General features: G+C 36.8%; 3 long non-coding RNA genes across 4 annotated transcripts; all 3 read left to right on the top strand.

Annotated features, from left to right (window-relative positions):
* Nucleotides 1-2083: 2083 nt before the first annotated feature.
* Nucleotides 2084-2875, top strand: LOC113151927. The gene is made up of 3 exons (XR_003297871.1): nt 2084-2266; nt 2527-2538; nt 2783-2875. It is a non-coding gene; the product is annotated as an uncharacterized LOC113151927 (long non-coding RNA).
* A 275-nt stretch (nt 2876-3150) lies between these two features.
* LOC113151925 lies at nt 3151-22273 on the top strand. 2 transcript variants are annotated; one of them, XR_003297868.1, is made up of 3 exons: nt 3151-3372; nt 21773-21886; nt 22186-22273. It is a non-coding gene; the product is annotated as an uncharacterized LOC113151925 (long non-coding RNA). The 2 variants fall into 2 exon arrangements; XR_003297869.1 differs by lacking the exon at nt 3151-3372 and adding an exon at nt 21458-21682.
* On the top strand, nt 3469-3934 carry LOC113151928. The gene is made up of 2 exons (XR_003297872.1): nt 3469-3573; nt 3845-3934. It is a non-coding gene; the product is annotated as an uncharacterized LOC113151928 (long non-coding RNA).
* Nucleotides 22274-22366: the final 93 nt, after the last annotated feature.

Raw genomic sequence — 22366 nt, 5'->3', positions numbered from 1 at the left:
ACATAGAAATTATATTTAAGGACAAACAAAATAAAAATTATTATAAACATCAACCAGAAGTGAAGTTTAAGACTTGCTGAACAAGTCCAGGAAGCCACGTTGATTGGTGAGACAGAAAACATGTGCAGGTTTAAATTCACACATTTGTCCTCAGGCTCAGCAAAAAGGAGAAGTTCTCTATGTGTGAATATCTTTTCTTGAAGCCAGTACTTTGCATTTTACACCTGCCTGTGACTTACTTAGTTGATATGGCCGGTCTCTGTAATCTCAAGACTGTGCTGCTGTCAGCTTGGATCATCTGTGAGTAGACCATGTTCAAAATATTATGTAATATTCATTCATTTAATTTGATGTATTATAAAAAGCTGATTATGCGATTAAAATTACTTCCTTAGGTCAGATGACAACCACTGCTCAGTATCGGTATACAGGTAACTAATAAAATATATATAATTGTATATTATGTAATTTTAAAATTGGAGAAACGGGACAAATTATAGCATAAAGGTCAAAATAAGAAAAGCAAAGCCATTTGCGAGTGTTGTTAGAATTTCAATTAGTCAAATATTTTTGCATATTGATAAATCAAGAATTCACTGCAGTCATCAGTGATTGAAATAAAAAAAATTACATTTGGTTCCATCATATTTACTGATACCAACTCCTCATCAAACTAAAGTTTATCATCACATTTTTTCAATTAGGAAGGTAGTCCTGATGTTTTTTTTCCAAACTCAACAAACTGACCAAATGAACACGTCCAGCTGATTACTGTAAAATCTCCTCAACATAAATCAGGAACCTCCCTCTGCTACAATAGTTATTTAATACCTCTCGTCCTTTTTTTCTTTTTCAAACAAATGTGTAGTTGATTGAAATGAAGAGAAACACAGTAAAGCTGGGAAATTGTCTTCGCAATAGGAGGAATCAGGAATTATATATGGTCATTATCAATAGTGGGAAAGGGGTAAATGTAACTTTTTAATGATGTAGAAACTAGTATTGTGATGTTGTGTTAGTCCTGATGTTTTTTTTTCCAAACTCTACTAATTCTATTTCTCCTATAGCATCTGTCATCACCTCACCTACAAACACCACAACAACAGCTCGTGTCACAACCTCAAACACAACAACCAAACCTTCACTCACCTCGCAAAATTCACCGTCAGACTCCTCACAGTAGACACAAAATTCAACCAACCTGTCTGGTAATGCATTTAGTTTCAGTTTACAGTTTTACCAGCTGAGCACACTGACTGTGATCAAATCCAGAAATGGTAAAAGAGCATTTGTTGATTGTCTAAACTACAAACTGACCAAATGCAAATGAACAATCATTTAGATAGACTGGATAGTGTTTGAATAAGTTATATAATTATCCATTGCTTTCACAATTTGGCTTCTCCTATATTTTTTGCCTTTTAAAGTGAGTTTTAGTTAAGATAAATAGACAGATTCATAAAATGAGCATGTGATTTGCTCCTGGTTTCACGTCTTTATAGGTTATTTCTCAATATATTGTATCTTAAATCTTAAATATTTGAATACTTTTAAATTTAATTATAAAGAGCAGCAGTCCTTGAACTGTTCAATTGTGTTTATCAAATACTTCAAAGCACAACTCTTCACTCAGTCTGGAACAGTTTATAAGGTAGCAGCTGAAAACATAGAATTAAAATGAATTCAGTAGTTTGGCCAAATAGGCCAATAGTTACTTAACACCTCTTATCCTTTATCTTTTTAACAGTAAGAAATATGATTTATATAGTTATTATCATTAGGGGGAAAGGACCACATGTCATTTTTTAAATGTTGAAACTAGTATTATGATTTTTTATTTATTCTTCTTTTTCCTTGGAATACAGAATTACTCACCTCACTTCCAAGCAATACCACATCTGTCACCATCTTACCTCCAAGCACCAAGGCAGTAACTACTGCCAAGCCACCAGACACAATAACCAGCCACAAATCTTCAACCATCTTAACATTTCAAAACTCAAACCCTACCACGTCTGGTAATGTATCCAGAGTCAGTTTAGAGTGGTATTAACGAGTTAGCAGTACAGTGTGTGTGTGTGTGTGTGTGTCCTACAATGGTATGAAGGTATCATGTGAGTATTTCTGTGTGAAGGTGATCACCAACATGCTCTCCATCCTGCAGCCACTTCTCCTCCTGCAAACACCATAAACCCTTCAACCAACATCTCTCAGTCAAACATCACTCAACCCTCAGTCAACACCACGACGACTGCTACCACCAAAGGTTGGAGTCTTCTCATTTATTATATAGGGCTATGTTAATAATATGTTCTTCACATGAGTGTATAAAACAACTTCAGCAGCACTGAGGTTATAAGTTACTCAAATATGACAGATATTTGTGTAACTTCACTAATTCACTCAAATATTATTCAATATTTGAGTGAATTAGTGAAGTAGTTTGACTCATGACTCATGTTGCATAATCACATATTAATGTTTTTTACTCCTTTCTCATCTTCCAATTGTATCCTGCAAATCCAGCTCCTACACAGTGTGAGTATCAGTTTTGAATATGATCCTTCTTACAGTACCTGTTCAAACACTTGAGTGTGTGTTTGTCTCTTAATTACAATTATGAGTGTTTATTTTTACAGTGAGAATGTACAAAATATATTTATCCTCAATAAACACAGGACCATGTTAAACTTCAACATCAAGTGTCTGTGACTGAAAAATGTCACAAGTTGTTATAAAATATACTTAAACTTAATATAAAAGTCTGTTGATTTTTCTGCAGGTTCTTACACTGTTAAACAGTTCAGGTCTGGTTTCCAGTTTAACATGATCAGCTCTACTAATGGTACCTACACCATAAATGTTCTTGAGGGAGGACGAACAAAGACTAAAAGGGTCGACGGGATCTCCAGTCAAACAACATCACATGAAGTCCAGCACCTGAAGCCCTGTACTGAATATGACCATAATGTGAAATTTGTGGATGGTGCTGACAAAGAAACAATCTGTAAAATCAATGGAAGCAAAAAACTTCAGACAAATGACATAAGTGAGTAAAAATAATTCATACAGCATTGACTGTACTGTATCTAACTTTCCTACTCACATTTCTTACATTTGTGCTTCATTTGTTTATTTTAGGTAGAGATGAAATTAAAGTTGACAACTGCAGCTCTGGATAAGTTTGTTACCAAAGTGACTGGGACATCAGCTCTTCACTATTCTCATCAAATACTATTTCAGCTGAACGATGCAACAGCGACAATAAAACATTCTGTATCAAACTTGGAGACACAGACTTTTGTTCAGATTTGACAACAACCTTCAAATCAGGAAATTGTTCCTTTAACCTCATCGATAACATCACAGTTGGTATGTACAAACACATCTATCTTTATTTTGAAATACATGTACTTTAGACCTAATTTAATTATGATTAATGTGTCTTTAAATTTTCCACAGATTTCTTTATTCCAAATGAAAAACAACATTTTCCTAATAAACTTCCTGTAGAAAAGAAACCAACACTCCCTCCAAACTGTAAAAGTCTCTCCATTGATTACATCTGTTTAGGTAAGTGAAAACACTTGGAGGCTTTGTCTGTCACCAACTATGTGAATGTATCAACAAGAAATATGCAGAAGTGTTTGATCTGCAATTTCCAGTTTATTTAAAAGTGAAGCAAAGTTGGTGAAGGAAAATAATATGTTGCTTGTGAATCAGATGTATTTGTCGTTGAGGCAACATGTGAATAAAATCTAAATCTACAGATATTTAATCCTAGGAAATGACACATAAATAAATACCTATGTTTAAATGAGTGATATCATCTTTCTGTCTACAGATATTAACCTCAGTGAGTCCAAGACTCTGTCTGAACTGGAGCCGTTCACAGACTACAACTGTACTGGTCAGATCAAGCAGAACAACGTCAGCATAAAAAAGACAACTACTTTTCAGTTCAGGGTTGACTGTGGTATGTTGACGTTCATTTCACCTCAGTCAATAAAAGCTTATATCCTCAGATACTACAGAGTGAAGAATAATACCTGATACTCAGTGGTACACGTCTCATGTTCCAACAGATCTCACAATAGAGATCAACTCAAATCGAACCGATACCTCCATTGACCTGAGCTGGACAACAAACAGTCAGAACTGTCCAGATGTTCCCAAACTGCAGAAACTTTCTTATGACTGTAAATGTGGATCTACTGAGTCCAAACAGAAACTGAGTAAGTAAAATGATGTAGTCTTCTATTAAGCCTTATATTTTACAGTCATGTACTTTTTGAAGTGTTTGAAGATGCTTTTAATAGTCAGTCTACCTAATAGTGCAACATACTGTGGTCATTTTAATCATTCATTGATCTACACTTCAGCATGATCCTCATTGACTTTTATCCATTTTCTTGTTATTTAGTGTAAAACTCTCTGCTGCTGTATAGTCTCACTAATGTTGTCTTTATTTATACAAAACAAGTTAATAGCTTTTAAAATTCTACAGTTACAGATAACAGACATCCATCAGGAGAAACATGTCGTTTTACAAATCTCAAACCATTCACCGAATACACCTGTGAAGTCCAACCAACCTACAACAAGAAGAAAGTTTCCAAAGTAAAAATAGGGAAAGTTCAAACTGAGATTGGAAGTAAGTGTCCAAAAACTGTTTTGTAAAAGATTACAGTCAACACAAACTGTAAAATAAAACTTTAAATGTCTTTATCACAGTCGACATTACATATAGTTGAGTATGTGTTTTGTAGATATTGTATTTATTTAGGCTGGTTTAGAGTAACATTATCTTAAGACTAAACTGTGTAGCATTTAAAAATTATTCTATTATTATCATTCTTGTCATGAGCTTCATAAGGGACTCCATGGCCAGCGATAACACAGAGTACAGGACAGGGTTTTAAGGATTTATTGATAACCAGCATACATGGGAACAAGTCAAATGAGTACTGCAGAGAACACTACCAGGAGGAGACTTTGCTGGGTAAGTGTGGAGGTCAGGGTGTGGACCGAAGGTGGTTGCTGACAGGAAGAGGTTGTATGACGTCACAGCCAATATGGCCGACCATCAGAGAGCACATGGAGCAGATGGAGACAGTGAATGCTGGGAATGGCGGCTGGCAATAGTGGAATGAGTCCAGGGGAGTAATAACAGTTTTAGCAAAATCACGATGAGAAAACAGTCCAAACTAACACAGATGATGATGAAATCCAAAGTCCAATACACAGTGTGATAAAACAGTCCGGGGAGATGTACAAAGGCAGTCCAAACAGGTCAAACAGTCAAACAGGCTAATATTGGTGGTCAGGGACAATCCAGGTCATACACAGGCAGACAGATTTAAGAAAAGTCCGGCAGGCAAAATCTACAATCCAACAACAATCCAAGCTTAAAACCAGGAGGTCCAGAAAGAGTCAGAACAGGGAAGGGAACAACGAGGGAGAGGACAGATTGGGGAAAACACTCACAGTAACAGAGGGGCAGATTGAAAGCAGGGTCAGGTCAGGCAGGTCCAGTGAGGGGAATCCGGTAGAGACAGGGTAGATGGGGTGCAGGTCCAGGAAGGGGAATCAGGCAAAGACGGGTTCAGGCCCAGTACTGTGAGCAGGGGGAATGTCGGAAAGTAAACAGAACTCACAGTACCAGGGGGTCAGGCAAAAAAAAGGGTCCAGGGCAGGCACAATCTGAAATATCAAAATAGCAGTCCAAAAGAAACACTAGATAGTATCTACTGAGAGACTGAGGTCAGACTATCTGGCAGGGAAGGAAGGGGAGCAGGTCTGTATATGAAGTCCAGGGGAAACCAGGCACAGCCAATCAGTGGGTGATGGTAATTAGGCTGGGATGAGGAAACAGGAAGTTTTCCAAATAAGGGGGGAAACAGAAACAAACAATACGGGGGGAAGACAGGCAGCAAGGAGGCTGGAATCGTGACAAGTCTATTACTTCTTTTTAATTTAGACCAAACCTCTCAAACAATTTCTACCAAACTATAGCAGCAGTGTGGGATAGACGGAATAATAAAAATGTAAATGTCTTCATCAGTCAACAACACACACACACATGTATTATGTAACATTATCATTAATATTTTTATTAAACACAACAAATATTATAATATTTTTATTTCCAGGGTTAGGGTTAACCGGGTTAACAACGACCACCACCGATGCTGTTAACCTACAGGGTGCCGGTGGAAATTTGACTACTGTTGGTCGAAGAAAGAGAGGAGGCAGAAGGGTTCGTGGTCAGAGAGAGAAAGGAAAAGGCAGGAGCATAGGTTTGAGAATAGGGACTCTTAACGTTGGCACAATGACAGGGAAAGGCAGAGAGCTGGCAGACATGATGGAGAGAAGGAAGGTAGATGTTCTGTGTGTGAAGGAGATGAGGTCGAAGGGCAGCAAAGCACGTAGTATTGGAGGAGGATACAAACTGTTCTACCACGGTGTGGATAGGAAGAGAAACGGGGTAGGAGTGATCTTGAAGGGGGAGTTTGTGAACAATGTCCTAGAGGTGAAAAGAGTCTCAGACAGGGTGATGAGCCTAAAGCTGGAAATTGAAGGGGTGATAGTGAATGTAGTCAGTGGGTATGCTCCACAAGTCTGTGAGTTAGAAGAGAAGGAGAGATTCTGGAGTGAGTTTGATGAGGTCATAGAGAGTATCCCCAGAGGAGAGAGACTAGTTGTTGGAGCAGACTTTAATGGACATGTTGGTGAGGGCAACAGAGGTGATGAGGAGGTGTTGGGCAGGTTTGGTGTGAAGGAAAGGAATCTAGAAGGACAGATGGTGGTGGACTTTGCTAAGAGGATGGAAATGGCTGTAGTCAACACTTACTTCTAGAAGAGAGAGGAACACAGAGTGATATACAAGAGTGGAGGTAGGAGTACGCAGGTGGACTACATCCTATGTAGACGAGGTCATTTGAGAGAGGTTGGTGACTGCAAAGTGGTGGTAGGAGAGAGAAGGTAGCCAGACAGCACCGCATGGTGGTGTGTAGATGACTCTGGAGGTCCGGAAGAAGAAGAGAAGGAAGACAGAAAAGAAGAATTAAGAAACTGGGTCAGGATGAGCTTACAGATGACTGGGAAACTACAGCAGAGGTTATCAGGAAAACAGGTAGGAAGGTGCTAGGTGTGTCATCTGGAAAGAGGAAAGAAGGTAAAGACAGTTGGTGGTGGAATGAGGAAGTACAGGAATGCATCCAGAGGAAGAGGTTGGCTAAAAGGAAGTGGGATGTAGAAAGGACTGAGGAAAGTAGACAGGAGTACAAGGAAGTGCAGCGTAGAGTGAAGAGGGAGGTGGCAAAGGCCTAACAGAAAGCTTACGATGAGCTGTACGACAGGTTAGACACAAAAGGAAGGAGAGAAGGACTTGTACAGGCTAGCTAGACAGAGAGATAGAGATGGGAAGGATGTGCAACAGGTAAGGGTGATTAAGGACAGAGATGGAAAGGTGCTAACAACCCAGGAGAGTGTGCAGAAAAGATGGAAGGAGTATTTTGAGGAGCTGATGAACGAGGAAAATGACAGGGAAAGAAGGGAGGAAGATGTGGATGTGTGGAGCAGGAAATAGCAGAGATTGGAAAGGATGAGGTTAGGAAGGCTCTGAAAAGGATGAAGAGTGGAAAGACTGTTGGTCCTGATGACGTACCTGTGGATGTGTGGAAGTGCTTAAGAGAGACAGCAGTGGAGTTTCTAACCAGTTTGTTCAATAGGATTCTAGAGAGTGAGAAGATGCCTGAGGAATGGAGGAGAAGTTCTGGTTCTGATCTTTAAGGAACAAGAGTTACACGCAGAACTGCAGCAACTATAGAGAAATAAAGTTGATGAGCCACACAATGAAGCTGTGGGAAAGAGTAGTGGAAGCCAGGCTTAGGAAGAAGGTGGATATTTGTGAGCAGCAGTATGGTTTCATGATCCGTAAGAGCACCACTGATGCCATTTTTGCTTTGAGAATGTTGATGGAAAAGTACAGAGATGGTCAGAAGGAGCTGCATTGTGTCTTTGTAGATTTAGAGAAGGCGTATGACAGGGTGCCGAGGGAGGAGCTGTGGTACTGTATGAGGTCGTCTGGAGTGGCAGAGAAGTACGTCAGAGTAGTTCAGGACATGTATGAGAGAAGTATGACGGTGGTGAGATGTGCTGTAGGTCAGACAGAGGAGTTCAAGGTGGAGGTGGGACTACACCAAGGATCAGCTTTGAGTCCCTTCTTGTTTGCTATGCTGATGGACAGGCTGACAGATGAGGTCAGACAGGAATCACCCTGGACAATGATGTTTTCAGATGACATTGTGATTTGCAGTGAGAGTAGAGAGCAGGTGGAGGAACAGCTGGAAAGGTGGAGGTTTGCTCTGGAAAGAAGAGGCATGAAAGTCAGTCGTAGTAAGACAGAATACATGTGTCTAAACGAGAGGGATCAAGGTAGAAACGTTAGGTTACAGGGGGCTGAGGTGAAGAAGGTGCAGCAGTTTAAGTACTTGGGGTCAACAGTTCAGTGTGATGGAGAGTGTGGAAAAGAGATGAAGAGGAGAGTGCAGGCAGGTTGGAGCGGGTGGAGGAAAGTGTCAGGAGTGTTGTGTGACGGAAGAGTGTCAGCAAGGAAAGGTGTACAAGACAGTGGTGAGACCAGCTCTGCTCTATGGGTTAGAGAGGATAGCAGTGAGAAAGAGAAAAGAGCCTGAGATGGAGGTAGCAGAGATGAAAATGTTGAGGTTCTCCTTAGGAGTGACCAGGTTAGACAGAATAAGGAACGAGTACATCAGAGGGACGGCTCACGTTGCCTGCGTTAGCAAGAAAGTCAGAGAGGTCAGACTGAGATGGTTTGGACATGTTCAGAGGAGGGATAGTGAATATATTGGTAGAAGGATGTTGGAGATGGAGCTGCCAGGCAGGAGGGCAAGAGGACGACCAAGAAGGAGATATATGGATGTCTTAACAGAGGACATGAGGTTGGTTGGAGTGAGGGTAGAAGATGCCCATGATAGACTGAGGTGGAAAAGGATGATTCGCTGTGGCAACGCCTGATGGGAAAAGCCGAAAGAGAAGAAGAAGATTGTGAGCTCTTTGGTCTATGTCTAAATGTTGTAGGAGTCCTGACTCTGTTTTATGAATGATCTGATTAGTCAGTGGTCTGGACTGTTGACAGGTTTTGATCTGATAATCTGAAGTTAACCTTAGCTGTACAACTAAACTAACAAATCATCAGACTAATAATGTTAAAACTGTTGTTATAGAAAACTTTATCTGTCACTTTAACTGTTTGTACATATTGTTTTATCTGAAGGTTAATATATGTCTTCACTTTCTTACAGCACCAGAAAAAGTCACTGATCTGGAGGCAAAGGTTCATGATCAGAATACGATTATAGTAACCTGTAAATATAGGGGTAAATTAAATGGACCAGAAGGAATGAAGCTGTATGTTGCACAGCTTTATTACAAAGGTGACAATAGTGAACTGGAGATGATCACAAACAGTTCATGTCACTTTGAATTCAAAGATCTGAGCTACTTAACCAGCTACACAGTGAAGGTTTGTTTAATCCTACTTTTTAGATTCACAAGAATTTAACAACTTTATTTCTCTATTCAGTTCTTTCAAATCCTGTAGTAACTGATAAATTAATTTTCTGTCTTTCTAGGTGAAAGTTTCCAACGGAAGATTTGAGAGCAGTCCAGAGATAAAAGACGTTGACACTCAGTGTATGTACTGTTTTATTTAATCCCATAAATTGTCTCACATTGTTCGTTAAATCATTTCACACATATTGTTATAACATACTGTTCATCCATTTGTATGTATTAAACGTTTCACTACAGTGGGGAGTTATGCATCGGAGTTATGCATCGGTCATTATCACTGTATATTACTGCACCAATGCTTCGTTCCACAGGCTTCTACCAACTGACCAATAGTTGTAACTGTAGCTAATATTTCTTACAACCACGACAGCCAATCGTTGACCAGATTATATTGTTTCTTTACTCCATCTAATATTATGATGCTTCTATATGCATCTTTTGCATTAACTTATTGAAAGTTAATTCAGATGAATTAGATCAACACCTGTTGGTGTTTCAATACGACTCTCTCTTGTTGGCGACTGTGCATGTTCAGCACTCTGGTGAAAATACACAAAACCGCAGCGGGAAGTTTCAGTTTGAACCAACATGTACACACTGCATTTGATCGGTCGGTCTCCTTCATATTCAGGGTAAGTGATAATTATATTTCCATTTATAATCACTACTGTTGAATTAGTAAAATGAGTTAGTAGATGTTTCTCATCAGTCTTGTTTTTTGGCCTTAAGGACAGGTGTTGGTTCAAATTTTGTGATTTTCTCCTTATCATTATTTTAGTTTAACCTGACCTGACGCCTTGTAGTGTTATTTGACTTTTTATCTATTTAAACCTCATCTTCACTAGTAATGTGGAGAATTAATGAAAACTTAAAGCAAAGAGGACACAGACTTGAACACAACACCTGTTTTGTTAGTTTCTTCAACTAAGCAGGGTACATTGACGTAGCAACATTTAATTAACCTAATTTAGCTAAGATCTGAAACACAGTTACAGATTTGTTTAGTGTGGTAACTGTAGTAGTATTGTTATTAGCAAACACTGTGTATATGTAAACAATGTTGTGTCTATGAGCAATATATAACTAACTTTAAATGCTGTTTAGCATTTCTGTGGCAGAGACACTCCTGTTTAATTATAGACATAACACACATATACTTAATATTGTAAACCGCACTTCTGATATATTATACTGCCTTTAGTGTTTTTATTTTAATTTTTCTACATTAAAGTTAAATAGTTGCAGTTTGCAGTTTCATGTACTTTGTTTGCAGTGAAAATATCAGTTCAATTAATTTAGAATTTCAATACTTTTTTATGAGAAACATGACTGTCTTTATGCATTATATGTTGATTAATAACTTTGGATAACATCGTCATAATCTAATGCAGACAAAAACAGATGTAATGTGGCCCTTTCATCTAGGTATTTTTAAGCTGTGATACTGTAGTTTGTGTTAATCTTGTGCCCACCCCACAGGATGACACTGTGCATACCAGTAGAGACTTGAATATATGGTGAGTTAAAAAAAAAAAAGCTAATTAGTTGATGCATTATACTTTTTTTCTTCATATACAGCTTACACTGCTGTAAATTGACTAATGCTAAAGCTTTACATGCATTTGAAAGGCAGAAGAGGCATACCACAAACATAGTCAAATTACGGAAACTCTATGCATGCAAGCTTTTGCAAATCAATCAACTTAAAATTGGCAGTGTCACGATCCTCCAACTCCCAGCTTTTCACATTTAAGCAAATGTTTGAATGTATTTACCAGTGAACACAGAAAGTATTCAGACCTTAACTTTTTGCTTAACTTTAATTTTAAGGTCTTTAAGGTTTAAGGCTTGGTCATTTTGCAAGTGGTTACAGCTAAATTATTTTCAAAGTTTTCACACCTGAATTTTGGTATAGCCTCGCGGGCCAGAGTTTGACACCTATGCTTTAGGCTGTGGTGGTGAAAGGTGAACTGTTGTCCTGGCCTTAGGTTGGCTTCTATCTAGCTAGTCTACTATAAGGGCTGATGTAGTGTTGCTGGAATAGTTGTTTTGCAGGTTTTAACATCTCAGCAGGGGGCTGAGTGTAAACTAATCAGAATACTATGAAGAGACTGCATATTGTTCCCATGGAGAATGAAGACTGTATTACCAAAAGGGTTTTAGAGAATGACATTTGAAATGCAATAAAACCAATAAAATAGTTAGACAAGGTGGTGAATTCTTAAAACATTTGGAGCATGGACCAGCCAATAGAAGTTTCTTGATGTTTTTTAAATACATATTTCAGTTGTTACTTTTGCTCCTGCCTTCTGTTTCTTGCCACACTTTTCACTCCTTATACCTGCATTGTGCATTTTTTGTGTTTTTAATTGACTTATCTCTTGTATTTCATGCCACAGGACTCAGACATTGAGGGACACAATACTATCAATGTGTGATGGGCATGTAGGAGGGTACACAACCCTGAAAGTGTGGATGTCCTCAGTGACTTGGGTGCTCTGTTATTTGGACTCATTTACTGTTTGAGTCTAAGCTATCCAACTAAGCTCAAATGCACCTTAGGATGGCATCAAAGACATGATTTCTTAAAAACAAGCAGTTGGGGTAGGTGAGCTTGATGTCAAACAGAATGCACATTTGCAGGTTATTCTGTATACAAACAAATGTTATTTGTGTAAAATAACCTCCTGGAGCAAGTGAGGATGATCAATTAAGCAGGTCTTTAAGTATTTCTTTATTTGTATTGCTATTTTTGAATTATATATTTTTAAACCAGGAAGCTGCGAACATTGAAGTTGGTAATTATTTTGCTGTCAGTAAGTTAATTTTTTCAGGCCCAGGTTAAGCTTGTGTATTTATAAAATGACATGTTTAAATGGAATAATTGGCAGAAGTTTTGAAAGGCTGAAATTACGAAGTTATACACACACCTAAATAATTATTTAAAATCCTACATGTCACGGCTTTAACACATTTCACAGAGGGGGTGGCAGTAGCTCAGGGGGTAGAGTAGTCGCCTATGAACCCCAGGGTGAGTGGTTCAATTCTTCTGGCTATTTGCTGAGGTGTCCTTGGACAACACACTGAAACCCCATAGTAGCACCAACTCTGTCTGGCAGCTGTCCATCCCCAAGGGGGTCAATAAAGTATACATTATTATTATTATTATCATGTGTGCACTTTGTAAAGCAGATTGTTGCCTGTTACTTGCTAAACTACCATTTACCCCCTGATCTGATTAATTTGCCCTTGGAATCAGGAAGTTTCCAATGGTGACTGTTTGTGACTTGTGGAGATGAATTATAACTATTGTGAATATGTGATGTATGAGAGGGCTAAGTGGAAAAAAATAAATAAACTGATGAAAATAAATTGTTTATTTATTTTTTTTTAATGTTTTTGCGCTTCTTATGTAGATTTGTAAATCTTTGGTAATGTAATGCTTCTTAGTACTGTCAAAATAGTTTTTAAACAAAATTTTAAACCAATTTGAAACAAACTGAAACATTATTTATAAGAATTCCTGTTTAGTTTGGATCTGGATATGATATTTATCTATAATAATAACAAACTGCTTGTAAGTGAAAGAATCAAATATGGTTATTAATTAAACGATCTGAGCTACTGTACAACCTACAAACTGGAGATTTATATAAACCTGTATTTTGTTTCACAACTTCGGTCATATTTCAGTGAGTACCATTATTCTTTTCTGGTAACTGCTTTTAAAAGATTTGAGAACTCTGAGACACTGACACTCTCTAAATGTACTGTTTAGTTATTACCACAAGTTGTTCAGTTAAGTAACTTCAATTCATTTTACTCTTTATTTAATTTCTCTACATTATATTTTTAAACTGTCAGTTTGAGGATCTTGTTGTAATATTCTGTTGTTTTAATAATCCTTTTACAGACAATAAGACAGCTGTAATTGTTCTGGTCTCCCTCATCATCATCATCATACCTGCGGCTGTGATGCTGGTCTATGTTAGCAAGATCTACAAGAGGTGCAAAAAGTCCAGAGAGTAAAGATCATTTTGTTTCTAAATACCCTGATCATCACATTTATTCTGGCTTCATTTACAAAAATGTCTTTACTTTTGAGCAATGTCTTGATTAAACATGATGTTTATCTTATTCCTACAATGCCTAAATATTATGATCCTATGCAACTAATGTGTGTTAGCTAACTGATGTGATTACAGTAGCAACCATAATTATATTCAGTTTTTTTTTTTTTTTTTTTGAATGAATGAAGCACTACATTTATTAAAGGAAAGCAAGTTGCAAGTAGGTGAATATTTGAGCTCAAATCCGTAGACTTTTGAAAAGCACTTTGACAGACAAAATCAGCTGTCTGGGTACTCTGGTTCTTTATCAACATATTCACGACTTACCATTTACATTAATACTGAACATATCCTCATTATGTTTAGACATTCCCAACAAGAATGTATTTGTGATTGCAGTTTAGTTGTACTGTATTGAAATATATTTTCTAAAGACTAGGGTGCATATTACATATAAAACTACTCTTTAAACCCAATCCCCTGATTATCTCCACAGGAACGTGTATGAAGAAGTGACACTTGAGCCAAGTGAGTAAACTCTAATGTTCTTGTTTTCCCAACAAACAACAATCATATATTTTATTACTTGTAGTGAATCAGAAACGTTCTGTTTGTTTCCTGTTGTAGTTTATGTGAACGTACACCCTCCTGGATGGAGTCATAAAGAAACTTGCTGATGAAGAAAGACCTGATAGTTGCATACCAAATCACTATTTACTCTATTTTTACTTATTAAGTTGTCTTATGTGTGGTACATCTTTCACAGGGTTTGTTATTCTAAATGGATTAAATTCATTCTTGAGTTCAAGCAGACATTTGTGCCAAATTTCAAGAAACCTTCAACAAGCATTCTTGAGATATGGTTTTCAATAAAAATATAAAAAAGAATATGTTAATGTGCAGACATCTGGCAAAAAGACCAAAAGGCAAATACGAAACAATAGAATGAAGGAAGATAAAATGGCAAGTAGGAGAACCAACAAAGGAAATAAGCAAAAGAAAGAAAACGCTAATGTGCCAAGTTAGCATTAATCAACAATTCAGATTAAAGTATAGTTAGTTTCCGAGTTTAGTATTTTTAGTTTACCATTAAACCAATAAAGTTAATGACATTGAGGCAGTTTGTGTGAACCTTGCCTACTTGTGTCAGGGGTCATGAAGATTCTCACAAGCTTACTGTAGAAATGAGAAACAGACACTTTCATGAGGAGAGATGTATGTAAGTATTTATACTTTACTACAGTTTCAAAAGCATCTGTTTAGAAAAACAAGGCACTACAATTTCCCAGCGCAAGTGTCATGCCATCAATACCTGTTGGAGTATCATGCAATCAATCAATTTAATCAGCATGATGTGATAAGTGTTGCTGTGTCATGAACACACAGATATAACCCGTCCAAAGCTACCCTGCCATAAATCACCTCTGGCACTTTATACCTTCAGTGTATTTGGAAAAGTATTCCTTTTGTTGTTGTCAACTACATGAACCATTCATTAAACAATCACGCATTTACATTGTGTTATATTGCAGGTGTAGTTGTTTGTCTCTGTGTGTTAGAAACCTTGGCCTTTGAAGACCAAAATCTAATAATGTCATTGAGTTCCAGTGGACAGTTGTAGTAAATCTGTAAAAAAAAATCCTTGGGGGAGTTCCTGACATAGATCATTCATAAGACACAAGAAGGAGAAGAAACTAACTATTAATGATGCAACTCAAAAGTTGGGGTGTAGTTTGTTGAAAAGTGTTTCTCAAATGACCATCACAAAAAAGGATTAGAGAAAATTGCATTGTTGCACAGAACTCACAGTTATTGGTAGAATTTGCAATATTTTTATGACTGGAACATCACAAATTCCAAAAGGAACTGATTAACGTCTTAATTTTAGGTAGAAACATGTGACACATTTTATTATTATAATGTGAGGAACCTACTCAGCATTCTGTAGATCTGAAGACATACAGGCCTACAGGCTGGCTGCAGCCTAAAGAGAGAGATAAGAGCACCGTGGAGGTGAGGAGGCCCAAAGTAGAAAACTTGAAGTTCCAGGGAAGAACTCACTCACATTGTGCGGCCCTGTGGTAGAGAAGCTGTACAGCTCTGTACGGCGGAGAACTGCAGACACCTAGATAGTTTAATTAAGACAGCGTATAAGTCGCTTAAGCAAGCGGAACAGATTCGGAACAGTGTTTCTGCGTGACAACTTTCTTTCAATGCTGTTGATTTTCACACTTCTCAGTGAAGTTCTTAGTATCTTATATGTGCTCATTAAAGATACACTATGTTGTAGAAATACTTGGAAGGGAACTTTAGTTCATCTAGCACAAACTAACAAACTTACTAGAATGATCCGGACAAACATGTAAACTGCAACTTGACTCGGTTGAGGTGGCATTTTAGTTTTTGTTCATTTGTTCTCTAATCACCATTTCTGCCAATCAATCTATCTTATGATTACATACATATCCATTTGGTTTACATTAGCTATAATGTTGCAGTGGATGTAGATTTACAGTTAAACAAACATAAAAAAGTGTCACGCCATGTGTGAATACAGCAAACTGTTAAAACACCCTTTTATATTTTCAACCTCGATGAAGAGGAAGCTCCTCTGGGTCAGCTCACAGCATCTCCTATACCAGCTGGGAATGGCTCCAGCACTCCTGTGCCCCTTAGAATAAAAAGCAGTTAAGATAATGGACAGATGGATAATTTTAATGCAGAATTGTTTGGCCTAGGTTGCAAAGGGGACAAGCAACACATCTTACTGAAAAAAATAAAAATAAAATACGTTGCTGTGTGTTAAAAGCACCATGCTACTTTTAGGTATTTTATCTTATAACTTCACTCTCTCTCCTTAGTCTAACCGTTCGCCATCCGTAGCTTGCTCATCAGGGACAATCTCATTTCATGATTCATACACATTCACTGTTCATGTACTGTTCTTTGGTTGTGTAAAGCTGCTTTGTGACAATGTCAAATGTAAAAAGCGCTCTACAAATAAAATTGAATTGAATTGAATTGAACACATCTTACTGAAATAAAAAAAAAAAAAAAAATGCAGTGTGTTAAAAGCACCATGCTACCTTCAGGTATTATACTTATACCTTCACTCTATCTCCTTGTTTTCCTTAGTTTACCTGTTCACCATCTGTAACTTAGTACAGCAGTAGTTTCTTTCTTCTTCGGGACATTTCAAATGGTTGAACTGCCTATGGCTAATGTTACACCTCTTAACTATAAATGCAGTCTCATATTGACCTCTTGATGCTGAACTGAAATGTTTTCAGTCTACAGGAAAAATGAAGTAACTGGCCTCACTGTTCCAATACTTTTAAAGGGGTGTGTATGTCTGTTCTATACACATGCTGCACATGGTTAGGGTGATGTGGCAGACAATGCTAGCATATACAATAAAACTGATAGTGTGACCTATTATTAACTGTTGTCATGTCGACGAATAATCATTGTAAGAGCTCATAATAAATATTTAACATTTTGGCATGTTACATGATGTTACATATTTGTTTTAAGAAATATAGTATGGTGTTACTGAATTTCCAAAAATACAGAACAAACAGGTTGTTGTTTCCTAATTTACATCTGTTTAAGTTGTTCAGCATGGAACATGCTTCATTGTCACTCTGTACAGTTTTACCTGATAAACCTGTATCAGATTTTTCTTGTGTTCCGTTTTCTTTTTAAGTGTCAATTTGAGCCCCTGACTTAAGACTAATATTCAGCATGTAAACGTTACTATATGATTCAGCAGGATGAATTCATACATCAAACGACCAACAATATTACATAGAAATTATATTTAAGGGCAAACAAAATTAAAATCATTATAAACATCAACCAGAAGTGAAGTTTAAGACTTGGTGAACAAGTCCAGGAAGCCACGTTGATTGGTGAGACAGAAAACATGTGCAGGTTTAAAATCAGGCCTTAGTTCTTAGACTCAGCAAAAAGGAGAAGTTCTCTATGTGTGAATATCTTTTCTTGGTTTCCACTACTTTGTATTTTTACAAAGTGCTGACTGACTGTAACTTATTTAGTTGATATGGCCGGTCTCTGTAATCTCAAGACTGTGCTGCTGTCAGCTTGGATCATCTGTGAGTAGACCATGTTCAAAATATTACTTAATATTCAATAATTTTATTTGATCTATTATGAAATGATGATTATGTAATTAAAGTTACTTCTTCAGGTCAGATGACAATCACTGCTCAGTATTGGAATACAGGTAACTAATAAAATATATGTGTTTTCAATATTCAAAATATCAATTTCAAAATTAGACAAACGGGACAAATTATAGCATAAAGGTCAGAATAAGGAAAGAACAGCCATTTGTGAGTGTTGTTACAATTTCAATTAGTCAAATATTTCAAAGGGTTTGCATAATAACAAATCAAGAATTCACTGCAGTCATCAGAGATTGAAATTAAAAAATTACATTTGGTTCCATCATATTTACCGATACCAACTCCTAATCAAACTATGAAAGTTTATCATGAGCTTTTTTCAATGAAGAAATGTACTTTTATAAAAATACAATCAAAGCTTATTATTAAATTTGATAACATTAAGATGAGATTTGTCTTTCAATGTTCAGACTGAAACTTTAGTGCAGTGAAGCGCATGTTGCTGTGTTTTACTAAATAGAAAAATAAACGAAAACATTTACAAAATAACTTGTTAAATAAAGGAACAGCTATTTTCACTAGTTGTTGAGTCCTATTGAACACGTCCAGCTGATTACTGTCTGATCTCCTAAACATAAATTTGGAACCTCGCTCTGCTACAATAGTTATTTAATACGTCTCGTCCTTTTTTTTCTTTTTCAAACGAATGTGTAGTAGATTGAAATGAAGAGAAACACAGTAAAGCTGTTACATTGTATTCGTACCAGGAGGAATCTGGAATTATATGGTCATTATCAATAGTGCGAAAGGGGGATGTGACAGGCTATGTTAGGATACACAACACAACTGGTAGTGTTGCCTATTTTTAGCTGTTGTCTTTTAGACCAGTAACCATTATTATTAACTTTTTAATCATGTAGAAACTAGTATTAACTTAACTTTACTAATTTTATTTCACCTACAGCATGCGTCAACACCCCACCTATAAACACCACGGCAACAGTTCGTGTCATAACCTCATACACAACAACCAAACCTTCACTCACCTCGCCAACTTTCACCTCAGACTCCTCACAGCAGAGACAAAATTCAACCACCCCTGGTAATGCATTTAGTTTCAGTTTACAGTTTTATTAGCTGAGTGTGATAAAATCCAGAAATGGTAAAAGAGCATTTGTTGATTGTCTAACTTGCAAACTGACCAAATGCAAATGAACAATCATTTAGACAGACTAGATAGTGTTTGAATAAGTTATATAATTATCCATTGCTTTCACAATTTGGCTTCCTGTATATTTTTTGCCTAGGTAGGTGATTTCTGTATCTTAGATATAAATATTAAAATATTAATATTTTAATGCTTTTGAATTTAATTCAGGAAAAGCTCCATCCCTGGACAAATTATAGCATAAGAGTCAGAATTAGTAAAGATCACCAGTCCTTGGACTGTTCAATTGTGTTTGTCAAATACTTCAAAGCACAACTTTGCACTCAGTCTGGACTTGATTCTCCAGATGTTGTCCGGAGCTTATCTGAAAGCAGTTTTTAATGTAGCAGCTGAAAACATAGAATTGAAATGGATTTAATAGTTTGGCCAAAATAGGTCAACCCACTTGGGACTCAACAGCTATTTTCATTAGTTGTTGAGTCCTATTGAACACGTCCAGCTGATTACTGTAAAATCTCTTAAACATAAATTAGGAACCTCCCTCTGCTACAATAGTTATTTAATAACTGTTGTCCTTTATTTGTTCTTCAAAACAATTGTGTAGCTGATTGAAATTAAGAGAAACACAGAAAAGCTGTGATGCTGTTTTTCTAACAGGAGGAATCTAATTAATTTTCTGCTAAATGACAAAATGTAATTATGTGGTCATTATTAATAGTGGGAAAGAGGTACACAGTATTGTGATGTTGTGTTAGTCCTGATGTTTTTTTCAAACTCTACTAATTCTATTTCACCTACAGCATCTGTCACCCCCTCACCTACAAACACTCACCTCGTCAAATTCCACCTCAGACTCCTCACAGCAGAGACAAAATTCAACCACCCCTGGTAATGCATTTAGTTTCAGTTTACTATTTTACTAGCTGAGTTAGCAGTACACTGACTGTGATCAAATCCAGAAATGGTAAAAGAGCATTTTTTTGATTGTCTAACCTGTAAACTGAACAAATGCAAATGAACAATCATGTAGATAGACTGGATAGTGTTTGAATAAGTTATATAATTATCCATTGATTTCATAATTTTGCTTCCTGTATAATTTTGCCTTTTAAAGTGAGTTTTACTTAAGTTAAAAAGACAGATTTATAAAGTGATCATGTGATTTGCTCCTGGCTTCACATCAGGTGAATACTGTCTAATGCCCTGAGCCGAATCTTCTAACTGGTACAATAGTTACTTAACACCTCTCATCTCAGTAGGAAATAGGATTTATATGGTTATTATCATTAGGGGAAAAGGACCACATGTCATTTTTTATATTGTAGAAACTAGTATTATGATTTTTTATTTATCCTTCTTTTTCCTTGGAATACAGAATCAATCACCTCACCTCCAAGCAAACCCACCACCTCACCACCAAGCACCAAGGCAGTAACTCCTGCCAAACCAACAGACACAATAACCAACCACAAACCTCCAACCAGCTTAAATATTAACAGCTCAAACTTCACCACGACTGGTAATGTATCCAGCATCAGTTTAGAGTGGTATCTCCATCCTGCAGCCACTTCTCCTCCTTCAAACACCATAAACCCTTCAACCACCATCTCTCAGTCAAGCATCACTCAACCCACAGTCACCTCAGCGACTATGACCACCAAAGGTTGGAGTCTTCTCATTTATTATATAGGACTATGTTAATAATATGTTCTTCACATGAGTTTTTACAACTTCAACAGTGCTGAGGTTACAAGTTACTCAAATATAAGAGATATTTGCTGAGTGCTTTAGTGAAGTATTTTGACTCATGGCTCATGTTGCATAATCACATATTAATGTTTTGTTTTACTCCTTTCTCTTCTTCCAATTGTATCCTGAAGTCCCAGCTACACAGTGTGAGTATCTGTTTTGAATATGATCCTTCCTACAGTACGTCTTCAAACATTCAAGTGTGTGTTTTTATCTTAATTAGAGTTATCAGTGTATATTTTTACATTGAGAATGTACAAAATATATTTATCCTCAATATACACAGGACCATGTTAAACTATCACCAGTTGTTATAAAATAACTTAAAGTTAATATAAATGTCTGTTGATTTGTCTGCAGGTTCTTACACTGTTAAACAGTTCAGGTCTGGCTTCCAGTTCAACATGATCAGTTCTACTAATGGTACATACTCCATATACGTTCTTGAGGAAAGAACAGAGAACAAAAGGGTCAATGGGTTCTCCAGTCAAACCACATCATATGAAGTCCAGCACCTGAAGCCCTGTACTGAATATGTGCCTGATGTGACATTTGTGGATGGTGCTGACAAGGAAACAATCTGTAACATCACTGGAAGCAAAAAAGTTCAGACAAATTACATAAGTGAGTAAAAATCATTCATACAGCATTGACTGTACTGTATCTAACTTTCCTACTCACATTTCTCACATTTGTACTTCACTTGTTTATTTTAGGTAAAGAAATGAAATTAAAGTTGACAACTGCAGGCCTGGATATGTTTGTTACCAAAGTGACTGGGAAATCAGCTCTTCACTATTCTCATCAAATAATGTTTCAGCTGAACGATGCAACAGCGACAATAAACCATGTATCAAACTTAGTGACACAGACTTTTGTTCAGATTTGACAACAACCTTCAAATCAGGATAGTTGTTCCTTTAACCTCATCAGTAGCATCACAGTTGGTATGTACAAATACACCTATCTTTGTTTTGAAATACATGTGCTTTAGACCTAATTTAATCATGTTTTATATGTCTTTAAAATTTCCACAGATTTCTTAGATCCAAATGAAAAATATAAAAATCTTCCCAATAAACTTCCTGTAGAAATAAAACCAAAGCTCCCGCCAAACTGTAAAAATCTTTCCATTGATTACACCTGTTTAGGTAAGTGAAAAGACTTGGAGGCTTTGTCTGTCACCAACTATGTGAATGTATTGACATGGAAATATGCAGAAGTGTTTGATCTGCAATTTCAAGTTTACTGAAAAGTAAAGCAAAGCTGGTGCAGGAAAATAATATGTTGCTTTGTGAATCAGATTTATTTGTCTTTGAGATATAATTGAATATAATTTTTATAATCATAATTGTTAATACAGTCTAAATCTAAAGATATCTACTCCAAGGAACTGACACATAAATAAATACCAATGGTTAAATGAGTGATGTCATCTTTCTGTCTATAGATATTAACCTCAGTGAGTCCAAGACTCTGTCTGAACTGGAGCCGTTCACAGACTACAGCTGTACTGGTCAGATCAAGCAGAACAACGACAACATAAAAAGCACAACTACTTTTCAGTTCAGGGTTGACTGTGGTATGTTGACGTTCATTTCACCTCAGTCAGTAAAAGCTTATATCCTCAG

Source organism: Anabas testudineus, chromosome 4 (genome assembly GCF_900324465.2).
Source record: "Anabas testudineus chromosome 4, fAnaTes1.2, whole genome shotgun sequence".
Taxonomy (NCBI): domain Eukaryota; kingdom Metazoa; phylum Chordata; class Actinopteri; order Anabantiformes; family Anabantidae; genus Anabas; species Anabas testudineus.
This window is presented reverse-complemented; position numbering and strand designations above follow the sequence as displayed.